General features: G+C 46.2%; 1 pseudogene across 1 annotated transcript in view; it reads right to left on the minus strand.

Moving 5' to 3' along the window:
- Nucleotides 1–2465: 2465 nt before the first annotated feature.
- Nucleotides 2466–12624, minus strand: part of LOC144102548 (histone-lysine N-methyltransferase PRDM9-like) — a 30522-nt pseudogene continuing 20363 nt past the window's right edge. The window contains exons 7-9 of the transcript XR_013308218.1: nucleotides 7916–8168; nucleotides 3867–4032; nucleotides 2466–2957 (exon numbers count right to left, since the gene is read on the minus strand). The product of XR_013308218.1 is annotated as a histone-lysine N-methyltransferase PRDM9-like (transcript). The remainder of the gene's footprint in view (nucleotides 2958–3866; nucleotides 4033–7915; nucleotides 8169–12624) is intronic.

A 12624-nucleotide genomic window follows, 5' to 3' on the forward strand; every position in this document is an offset into this window, starting at 1 on the left:
AAAGAAAATGCAATAAAACGCAGAAGTCAAGCCCCTTCAAGACACAGAGAAAGAGGAAAGGAATGTTAGTTGAAGGACATCACGGCTGTAGCCGGATGTTTCAGCAAAGCCGAAGCATAGTTTATCCCCCCCCCCTCTTTATTTTGCTGCGACAACAGTAGTAGCAACATTCCGCAAAATCGCGGTGTAGTTTCCGTGAGGTAGCGGTAAGTATGAAGCCTCCACCCAGCGGACATCACATGCAAGGTTCTTCGGGTGTATACCCGCGAAGATATTTTTTTCTTTTCTCGAAAGGTAAATATGCGTGGCCTTGATCGCATCGCAGAGTGTACCGGTTAGGAATGGCATCAATTATTGCTTATTTGCCAGTGAAACTGGTGAAGCTTTTAGGTATATGGTTTGCCGGAAGCGGGGATTTTTTTTAGAAATGCCTTCTCCGACCAGGAGCGGAAAGGACAGATGAGAGTCTGCGCAAGTAGTTGCCAGCATTTGTCCCGACTTTTTCGCCTAGGAACAGGGAGCTCAATTATTGGTGTTGTAGTTCTGCACCACGTGGCATAAAGAGGTTGTAGTGCCTGTTACAACATCGAACACGAGGCACACACTGCCATACAAACAACTTTTCTTGATCATTCGCTCAGGAAGAAAGCTTCCGACACTCACCTAGGCAAGATCCTATACGTGAGCCGATGATCTGCTGTAAATACTAGCGTGAAGCACGCAATCTAGACTTCAGGAAAACTAAAAGCAAGATTCAGCCACATTTTCTTTTTCGCGTTTGGTATTAATCAGTATTGTTTCGTCACTATTAGCCTGGGCTTTGCCGATAAATATAGCTATATGAACAGCTCATGCTGTTGACATACTGGCGGTCAGATCCATGCTATGCTGATCAAAGAGCATGTGCTTTCTTATCTACTCAATTTTTATTGATATTGCTAGTTGTATGAACTTTACAGGGCGGGTTAGAAACACAAACGCAATATACACCTCAGAAAGTGCTCTCAACCACAGCCGTAAACAACAGTAAAAATCTAGAATAAAAGCTCCAATGTCAAATTTGTCGCAACTCAGTTGCATTGTCAAATACAGCAGCAAGAGCACATAGCACGAGCACATTGAACATCGAATGCAAACAATGGAGGGCAGTGAAACGAGAACAATACAATAATGGCAGCATGAGACTGACACTTCCTAATCAAGTGTTAAACAAGAAAAAGGTGAGCTTTCAAAACAGTGCAAGATTAATTATCGTGACACCCTCTCCTCGTTCTTTTTGGCGCATGCAGAACCACCTCTATTAATGAAACAATGAAAAGCATCGCTTTCCAGGCAGCACAACAGAAACAGGCCAAATGCGAACAGAATATATGGTCAGTTTGTGGACAAACACTACAGCACGAAGCCGCCTTATAGTCGTTGTACGTCAAGGCGCCTTCAGTGCGGCTATGATGTGCATAGGCGTTAAGCGCACTCAATTCGAACGCAGCAAGAGGAAAAATTTAAGCAGGCACGGTTGACTGAGAACTTACGCTAATGAAATATTCGTGCAGGTTTTTCATTTTATTGTTCTTTAGAAACTGCAGTGCAGCTCCGATCACTGCACCTCAGGCAAGTGCATTTTGTTGCCTGTTTTAGAGTATCTATATATGAAGATATGAATTCGTCATGGACATCATTTTCTTTAGTTTTTGCTGAAATTCACCCGAGTAACGTGTTCGCTGAAAGAAAACTATTATTTTGCTCTCGCGTGTATGTCGACCCTGCTGAGAGATGGCGACGCAGCTAGATTTAGTGGTACACACTTGGCATTCTGCAAAGTATACTTAATTGCTCCCAATTAATTACATAGGATGAGTTATGCTTGTTGTGGGGCTAGTTGTTGTAACTTGCGAAAACGTATCTGCAGGCTAGTTGGTGCATTATACGAATTTATTTTTAGCGCAGAAAGACAGCACAGGAAGGAACGAACTTGACAGGACAGAGTGCTAACGACTCGGTTTCTACTGAGAGATCGCTCGCTTTTATATTGCAGCTGCTCTTATCAACAAAGTGAAGGAAAAGAATTCGCACGCGGACATATGAGATCAAGTTGGATCCCGTCATCCCTCGAGGAGGATTGGAGTGAATTGTTTTCTTTCACTTTGTTAATACGAGCAGCTGCTGTGTAAAAACAAGTGATCTGTCAACAAAAACCGAGTTGTTAGTTAGCGCTCAGTACTGTCAAGTTCGTTTCTTCGTGTGGTGTCTTTCTGCCCTTAAAAGTAATTCTAGTTTGTGTAATTGTTCACAGATGTTAATGTTCTGTGAAGAAACACAGAAGACAGGGCACACGAGGAGCGGTCGCTAAATATAACTGCCTTCGCTTTTACTTTCATTGTTTACACTTGTTTCAAGTCGGCTCGGCGACTGGCAAACTACCTCCCTTAATCGCTTTTACATGCTATCCACCTGCACTGAGCCCCTCACTGGTTATCCCCAGCGGAGCCGTGGGCTGCGCGCACATGGGCTCTCATATCGGCCATCTTCACAAAGCCTTTCCCGCAGTGCGGGCAGTGCAGCTGGTATTGGCGGCCGTGCACCACCCTCTCATGACTCTGGGCGTGAGTCCGTTGCGTGAACGTCTTGCCGCACTGTGAGCAGGCGTGGGGCTCTCCCCCGTGTGCGTCACCAGGTGCTTGGTGAGGTTGCCCTTCCTGGTGAACGCCTTCCCGCAGTGGGGACACACGTGGTATGTAGCCCCGCCGTCCACACAGTGCTGCTCCCTGCGGTGACTCGTCAGGGTAGACGCCTGGCTGAAGCGCTGTCCGCACTCGGGGCACTCGTGCGGCCTCTGCCCCGAGTGGACCAGGAGGTGGTCGGTGAGACTACGCCGCCGTGTGAAGCCCTTCCCGCACACCTGGCACACGAAGGGACGCTCGCCCGTGTGGGTGCGCTCGTGCATGGTGACGTTTCCTCTAGGTGGAAGCGAACGAAACGAGGAGCGAAGAGCATGTCAGCTTGATTATTTGATAAACTAAAATGTCCAATGCACTCATATGCTACCGCGAATGGCCGCGGATCCACTTCTAAACTACACTACTTCGTCCGGAAGGAGAGAAGAAAGAAAGGGAGTATTTTTTTTTCAATAATGCAGCACCACCCTGTTGTGACATTTTCCTGCTGTGACACCCAGCTATTTCTCTCACCTCTTTCTGCTCTTCTTGAATATAAATATCGGAACACCATAACTGTTTGTCGCAAGTCGCAGGTGTATCTATATATTGACTGTGAGGATTCGTCCCCTTTGGTGAATGGCTCCTCCCTAATTTTTAGTTACTTTAACTAACAAGGAAGGGCGCCGGCGTGGCATCGAAACGAGCGCCACGAACGGCGTGATTGCTGCGCGCGCGAGCGGGGCATAGCACCCGATCTTCGGCTCGGGAACCCGACGCGCACCGACTGTTCGGCGCGGCACTCCGCTCTTCGCTAGCGGAGCGAGGCCTCGTGCTGGGAACACCCGCCAGCTCGTCCCTTGCGACCTCGGAGTTTCTCGCTTGCCCTAGCGTGGGCGAACATTCGCTCGTAACTGTGCTGGTGAGTAGGACGACCTCGATTCATTCGCGTATTTGGTTGCTAGCTGACGTTATTGTTGTTGTAGCAATAAATGTCTCTTTGTGTCAGCCAGAGTGTTGTTCCTTGGTTCCCACACAGAGCAAGGCCCACCGTGGTTGGCGTGCGCTCGGTAGCGCGCGAGATTACGGGGTTGGGCCCGGCCGCTTCTGAATCGTGTCAGCCGCGGTTAATCAAGGAGAACATATGTATCCCCGAATTAAAACCTCACACAGAAGAACCAAAACGAGGCGAGATGTCCAATCGCGCCTTACCTGTTATCGCTCAAATAGGGGCAGTGGGCGCAGCGGTGCCTTCCCTCTGGCCTCTGCGGGTGCTTGCGCCGCCTGTGCTGCTCCAAGTGGTCTCGCGCGAAAAACCGCTCGCCGCATGTGTCGCAGGAGAAGACCGGTTGCGGTCTGGCCTCGCTGTCTCCGTCTTCTGTGCCCAGAAACAGCAGATAATTTGTGGAGAGCTCGGGAACGAACTAGAGTTTCAGCACTAATCGCCAGCCATGCCAAATTCACGTCTACATACATGCACAGAAGAGTTATTACCATCGCTTTCTTGTTTGATTGCTTTTTTTTATCGATATTTATATCCTGAGGGCATAAAAGGCGTCTGTAATGTTGGTTGAAAGAGAGTGATGGCTAAAGAAATGTTGTAAGTTGTAATGAAGCCGACGAGTGAACGATGATGCGGTCCCTGCCTCCAAACCATATATGACGAAGGATTGGTCGGCGAGACACTCCCTGCCGCGCCAGGTGCCGGAATCTCGTCGGCTGCAGCGCCGGGCATACCCACAGCAGATCTTGGATACAAGTCAAGTTTATTTCAGCTTCTGTCGCACAAAAACCGTGGGTGATGAAAAAAAAAAAGCGGTTCGCAATGACCGCTTGACAAGCTTCGTCACCCGTAGAAGTCGGCAGCATTAGCAGAGACAGTTACACAGGAGAGTCATTATACATTGTAGACATTGTTAGAGAAAGAAGACAAAAACGGAAACGACAGGTAAAAACATTTCAACACAGTAACAACATACAACCGAGTCAATGAACAGTTCCCTAAGTGCAGAAGAAGTCATTTTTGTTAAATTGCTATCGAGAGGGGTGTTCAAAAATTTCGGAAGAATATATTTTGACATCGCTCAACCGTAGTTTCTTCTGCATCTGGGTATTGCAAACATTCCCTTGTCTCTAGTTGCATAGGGTGTCATATATGGTACACGGGGAACAATGCGGCTCAATAAAGGGTCATTTCGTGCCGTGATTTTTTTATAAAAACAGGCAAACCTGTAATCTAATAGCTTATTAACCGGAATAATTTTATACCTGTCTTATGGAGCGAGTCGGGACGTTAAAGGAAGCATTTGTAATGGTCCGTAGCATTTTTTTCTGTAGTGTAAAAAGTTTTTGTATACTTGACACAGTAGTATTTCCCCATACCAAGTAACAATAATCTATATATGAGAATAAAAAAGCCTCATAAAGGTCGAACTTCGTTTTCGCGGGAAAAATATGTTTATTACGAGCGATGATACCTATCAATTTAGACAAGGTGATGCATATCTTGCTAATGTGGGTATTCCATGACATTGTAGGAGTGAAATCTACGCCAAGGGAGGTGAATGCCTCGACGTATTCTAGTTCTGTGCCGCTAAAAAGGATTGGTGGAGGATTCGCGACTACCTTGCCCTTGGAGTGAAATATAATTGCCTTTGTTTTCTCTCGGTTTACTAGTAATGAATTCAATGAAGACCATTCTCTCAAGTTATCCAGTGCAGTGTTCGCGGTATCTGTCAGTTGTTTCGTATCTGAGGAGGAGCAGAATAAACTGATGCCGTCGATATATATATATATATATATATATATATATATATATATATATATATATATATATATATATATATATATATATATATATATATATAAAGGACATAATCAACATAAGTAAAGAGATAAAATATATTATTTGTGCTGATCGACGGCATATATATATATATATATATATATATATATATATATATATATATATATATATATATATATATATATATATTGAAAAGTATAGGACCTAGAACACTGCCCTGGGGCACACCGTTTGAAATTTGTAGAATTTCAGAATGCCAATTATTGATTGAAGCATATTGTGATCGCGAGCACATGTATGATTTCAGAAGATTAAGGGCATGACCGCGTATACCGTAATGTTCAAGCTTTACAAACAGTCTTATGATTAATCGTATCAAAAGCCTTACTAAAGTCTACAAAAATTCCTAATGCAAGCTTCTGGGATTCAGTATTGCTTAATATACACTCCTTTTGATCAAGTAATGCCTGTTCTGTTGATCAATATTTGGTGACCCCGTACTGGCAGTCATTTATAATAGTGTTTTTGTAGGAAATTATGACCACGGAAATGAATTACACTTTCTAGCCCCTTAGAGAACAAGGGCAAAACTGATATTCGCCTATGATTGCTTACATTATTTCTGTCTCCCTTTTTAAAAATTACGGACACCCTGGCAAGTTTCATGGCAGCAGGAAAATTGCCGGTAGAAAGTACAATGCGTACAATATGTGCGTTAGACATGGCACAATTTCAGGTAAGACATACTTTATTGGACGGGTTTGGAAATTGCAAGAGTTAGGCTTGCCGTGGGGGGGGGGGGGGGGGGGGGTTGTCCTTCAGGGTTTTTAGATTAATGTACACCTCATTTTCATTAGTCGGTTCAAAAAACAAGGATTGTGAAATTTTGTTACCCAAAAATTTCGAACAGGCACGATTGTGAGAGCGAGTCCCAACTGAGGTAAAAAATTCGTTAAAAGCATTGGCCAAGCACGATCTTCTTAGTTCCGTACCTTCAACTTTCAGGGTTGTAATTTTGTTTGGACGAGTAATTGTGTTTAACAGCAGATTAAGATCAGCCTCAAAAGCAGGTTGGACGCTCAACTGACTCAATCGGGATTGCAGATTGGACACCCGAGGCAGGAATATAAGTCTCAAAATTGAGGCCACTTTCGATCTACGGTTTGAGGAGCTTCGCTTCAGTCTCCTTGTGCAGTTGCTTGCGCACATTACCACCAGCGCACCTCTGTACTGGCAAGGACAACTGCATGACTGCTCGACGTTCTTATAAGCTACTACCATATCTGGCACTTGCTTCAAGGCTTGATTTTTCCGAAGCTGAGAAAAAAAGCATAGGCAGTGAGCGTTCACGCCAGTGAGGATGCCAAAGGGACGCGACTATTGGAGGTGGGTACCCCGGAAACCTGCCGGACTCATTAAACATTTGCCCAGCGCTTCCGTGAGACCCTGACGAGGAGAACATTAATCGATATTGTAGGCCTTGTTAGGCGCTCTTCCTGGCAGGCGATATACCAGGTCTCTCGGGAATGCTTGGGACTAATTTAAAAAATAGGCTTTTTGAGGTAACAGTATGGCGTTTGGCAAGTAGTAATGCGGCTTTAAGCGGACACCGGAAAACTGGTGTATTGCTTTTACTAGTAAACTGATGAACTGAATTGTAATAGTTAATTTCCTATCTCCGTGGCACACGCTCCACTTGGCCTCCTCTGCCATGCCTCGACAAGCGCTAAGAAAGCAACAAGCAGCGGTGAGCACCACCGATATTCGCGTACTGTAAAGAACGGACATGACGGAAGCGAACAGTCACCGAAACCAAGAAGCAAAGACAGTCTTTTTAATTTGTGATGTTCATCAACCGAAGAGTAACTGGGTAATTATTTAAAAGATAATTTATTAGAAAGCAGAAGAAAAACACAACGACATGGCATCAATGGAATCCGATCCCACAGCCTCTGAATTACGCGTCCGGTGCTCTACCAACCTATAAAGACGCATTCGTCGCTGAGAAATTTGTACCTAAGATTCTTCCCACTAATCGATTCAAACTCATGACGTCTTTACCAAAAAGAGCGGGTTACCACTGTTCTAAAGTGAATAGTGATAGTGTGGCCTCTGGGATCCACGCCCGGAATTCGGTGTCGACGCACGCATTATGCTTGCGAAACCGGCCATGGAGGCCGACAGCTGTATTTCGTTTTTTTTTCATTTTCTTATATTATAGCAACTCCGTTGCCGGTGACAGTGGTCTCTGTGATTGAACGAGTTTCCTTGTCGATTGAAGTCAACTTCTACTTGACGTCCCTATTCTTTAAACACATGTCATTTGCAGTAATACATTTCTGATGACCATTACGAATTCAAAGTGTCCCATCAGCCTCTGCATGAAAAATCTAAATCAGATCACCCCATCCAATTGCGACTGCTCGTCCCTGGCGTGAAAAGACGAGACCCTCACCTTTCGCGGACGGCCCCGAACCTCGTCGCTTGCCGAGCAGCCCCAGTTCCCGAGCGAACGCTGTGCCGTACCACACGAGGAGCTCCTCGCCGGCCCCCACGGCCTTGGGTGTCCGGTAGTAGATGTTGCCGTAACGCCGGAAGGCCACCAGGTTCTGCTCCTGCGGACTGGCCGCGCAGTTCACGTAGCGCATCCAGTTGGATTTGTCCAGCGGGCGGCCGTCCACCAGGAACATCTCGTCGTTTTTGCGAACCTGCGTACAAGCCGGGAAGAAAGTCACCTTGGTGCTCTCTCCTCAGCTTTAACTTAGGGGCGCCCTGAAACACACTGGAATCTTTTTGAAGCCTTTGTCTTTTAGTCTGCAGTAGCTGACAGAGTGAAGAATCAAAGGAACTTTACAAAAATAAAGTTTGAACGGTCATTTTCGTCAATCTTAGCTAATGCTAAAGCCTCGAAGATAGCAGCAATGTCCACAGTGGCGACTGGTGACGCTGATTTAAACCAAAAAGTACTGCATACCACGTCATTGTACAGAACTATGGCGCCCTGATTTTGAAGAGCGTTAGCTCTTACTCGTCACTTTTCGAGATTTCGTGAGGTCTCCTACCACCCTGAGATCAAAGAGCCATCTGCGGATACAACTAGAAAACAGCGCATCTCACGTTGAGACTTGTAGCGCCATCTACAATATCATTATAGAAACAACTTCCTGCCGCATGCCAATGATGACGTCACGGTCCAATAAGATGCATAGAGGTGTAACTATGTGAGTATGACGTCAGGGGACGAAATGGCGACATAGTTTCGATTTCTCTAATCCAAGATCGCATCCATTAAAATTGGTTGTGCCCTCTCATCCATTTCCCCTCCTGACCAAAAAATATTCTAAAACGGTAGGAAAACTCTGCCGTTACAGGACCGCTATACATGTTTACATTCGTTCAGCTATATATAATCCGACAACAACGGGCACCGATCCGGGGACAGTTGTATGCCGAATTTGGAAGGCAAATTAAACCTATTGGTTGTGGTATAAAAATAAAACCACAATTAAATAATTGGTAAACATTGTATACTACAATTACTAATTGAAGCGTTACTATATCGCAAAGCAAGCCGAATGCTAAGCACACCTTCACCCCCCAAAAGAAGCAAATTCCGCTTGGGACGTATCTTGAGGGTGTGCAACTCGACAATGAGTAGACGTGCATCGTAATTTCTTTGATAGATGGCGCCAGGCGGCGCTCGTTCCGCTATGCGGCGTGTGTGCACGCGTAGCCGAGCATGGTGGCAATCTACCCCGTTTCAAAGGGTATTTCATTCTGTTTCTCGAGACCAGCGGCGCGTTTTCCTTCGCTTTCTTCATCTAGTAGACCAAACATCTAACGCTCGTTACTTCAACGCCTCCCAGACGATGACGCCCTTTTTTTTAGTAAGCTACGACTCACACTTTCGACCTGGCTTCGATGGTGAGACGCTTGGTCGTTTCGTGACAGAAAATCCCAGTAAATTTTGGCAGTTTCTCTCAAACAAAAGAACTAGAAAACTTGACAAGAATATTGCCAATGACACTGCCACTACAGATAAAAAAGAGGTAGCTGAAGTTTCAATACTTAATTCCAAAGCGTGTTTACTAAATCTAATACAACGTTCACCGATTGTTGTCTGAACAGTCTCAAAATTAACAAGTGTTATTACCATAAAAGGAATAGTAAAACCGCTCCTGCGGCTGGACCCCTACCAATCTCTCGGCTACGATAATATTCCAACTACCTTTCTTAAAGTGTACGCTGAAATGCTAGCCAAATTTTACATAATAATATTTAATAACTTTTTGAATCGGCTATGTACCAGGTGAATGAAATACTTTCCCCCATGCGTTCCGGTTTTTAAAAGCGGCAGCCGATTGCCACTAGGTAATTACCGCCCTATTTCTTTGATTTCTACCTCCTGCAAAGTGCTGGAACATGTACTCACCTAATGCCACAACAATTTTTTATACCAGACGGAAATAATGACCAAAGCCCAACGTGGCTTCCGTCGAGGACTCCCCACTACAGCACAGCTAGTGGTCACTATAATGAACTACCCAAAGCGCTAGATTGTGGTGATCAGGTCAACATAATTTTTTTTTAAATTCCGTAGCTCGTGATAGAGTCCCTCATCATAAACTAGCAACCAAAACGAAATAATAGGCGTTCCGGATCAAATAATTCATTGGGTCACTTCATATTGCCGCGAATCATTGCAGTTTTTGTTCATTCTTCAAAGCTGCCCGGCACGCAGCTTTATCGCTGTGTTTACGATACAGACGCGGCCAGATTTATCTCGATTGATCGCATCAGGGCAGAGCTGATTCTACGTTGTTCCAGAATGTTTTAGTAACTTTGCACGCTTTATCTCGAAAGTTCGCTTTCAGCTTTAAATTGACCTATGGCCGATAGCGGCGGTCATTCTGTTCGACGACCGCCGAACAGACTTGTTGGTACACCGTCGTCGCGTGATTTAGTCCATTGGGGGCTCAACTCAGCCAAAATAAAGAGCTTAGTTTAGACGCCATTTTCGCAGCCTTTCTTTTCTCCGGACTGCAGTCACCGCTTCCTGACATCTGGTGGAGGTGCTGGGTAGCCTTCCAAGTCGTGACACCAGTCCTCTGCGCATCGCACCGGAGCCAGCACAGGTCTTCAGCGAGAGAAGCCTGAGTTCGGAGCCCTCCCAACAGCACTCGACAATGAAAAGACGCTGCTAAGAGCTCTAAATGCACTTATTGCCTGTAACGTCCCCAATCTTGTTCTTCTCGGTACGACTCGATTTCAGCGTTTTCAGTTTATAAGCGCAACGTGCAACGATCTCTTATTCTCTACTGTTGTCTACCAACATCTCATGTAACCCTGGAAGGCTCGTGCGTGTAAAACCCGGCAGTGTGAGGTAGCGATGACACTCATTCGGTGCAGGATTCCCCGTTCAAATCTTTACTTATGTAGATGCGGGTTCAGTCCCACAATTCATTTTGCGGCTTGTGGTGAAGTCGAGACATTGGAGCATTTCCTATTCTCTTGCGGGAGTTTGCACATCAGAGGAGAGCCCACCTAGAAATTACCATTACAAAATGGGGTCTCACTTTGTCGGTTCTCCTCCTCCACTATTTCGGCGCGAGCGCCAGAGTTTTGCACTGTATCAAGTTTGCGAATACCTCCCCAATTATATATCAGCTACCGGCAGATTTACTTGCGAACTGTTTCGAAAATTTCCGCATTCAAAAGAGCGTTTGGGAATTTTCATATATTTATAAATTTAATTCTCAGATATTTTCTCCCGATATTTTGTTTCTTCCTTGAAGTGGCGATAGCCTTAGCCGCCAGCCAAGGAGGGGTCAAGGTGGTCATTAGCGATTCAAAAAACGCTGTGAGAAATTACGAATCGGGGAGGGTGACGGAGACTGCCATCCGTATATTAAGCAGGGAAGGAGGACCCAGAGAACTGGTTCTGCTCGTTTGGGCACCAGCTCACCAAGGACTTAAAGGGAACGAGGAGGCTCATTCGGTCGCCCGAGGTCTCACTTACCGGTCGACCCCTGTGACCTCCCAAATCTCTGGAAGTACAAACAGCACAGAGGATATGCGCGCATACCAGGAAATCACAGTATTACAGACTAAATCGTCAGATTTATCCGGGAGCGGACAAAACGCTCAATAAAAAAGAGGAGGTTCTTTGGAGGAAATTACAGACAGGGGTTTTTCCCAACCCAGTACTCTACAGCAAGTGGCATCCTACAGTATTCAGGTCAAAGTGAAAATTTTGCTATCAGCCAGCAAATTTGGTCCACATGGTGTGGACGTGCCCGGCTAAATATGATAGCTCACGCACTATAGAATCCTGGGAGGCTTTGCTCCGCAGCCCAGACCCCAACGTCCAGCAAGACATCATCGGTCAAGCCCTTGCTGCTGCTGTATCCCAAGGGATCCCGGCCGACGGCTAGGGCCGACAGGGGAGATGGACTTCTCTCCTGGCGTTCATTGACTGGTGTTACAATAAAGTTGTTTCTCTCTCTCTCTCCTTTCCTTTTAAACTACTCTGAAATTTCAACCAAGTCACAGTCAACAGCTTGACACCACTTTAGCCTATTCTATGGGGTGTCCCCACTGAACCCTGGCCAATCCCCCGTCGTGGGTATGTGCCATGTCACCAAGGCAACAACAACACCAAAAGAACAACTCTTTGCCAGCCTCGTCCTCCAGCCGCCAAAAACAGTCCAGGAATTCATGCAAGAAGCCTGCACGATCGAGAAGACCCTCGACATCTGGGCTCGGCAGTACAAACGCCCTTCTCTCTGTGCAACCCGTCCGGACACAACCACCACCAGCGAAAACTTGCGGGGAGTCATTCCCGAAATCGTCCGCGAGGAGCTAAGCCGGTTACTGCCATCCTCCCCACAGCCCCAAGCAGCGGCTTTCATGGATGTGGAGCGGGAAGTGCAACAGGCACTTGGCACCCCGGCAGCTACAGAACCCGAAGCCATCACCTACACCGCTGCAATACGCACTCCTCAGACCCAGCGACACCCTGTAAGTACTCTCTGAGACGAGACACCTGTTCCAGAACGCCGCCTCCCTGCCCCCGCCCGCCCAGCCTACGCACGACGCTGAAACCCCAGGAAATGCGACGCCTGTTCCGACAACCTACCGTTGTGCTTCCATTGCAGTGAGGCC

Source organism: Amblyomma americanum, chromosome 8 (genome assembly GCF_052857255.1).
Source record: "Amblyomma americanum isolate KBUSLIRL-KWMA chromosome 8, ASM5285725v1, whole genome shotgun sequence".
Classification (NCBI taxonomy): Eukaryota; Metazoa; Arthropoda; class Arachnida; order Ixodida; family Ixodidae; genus Amblyomma; species Amblyomma americanum.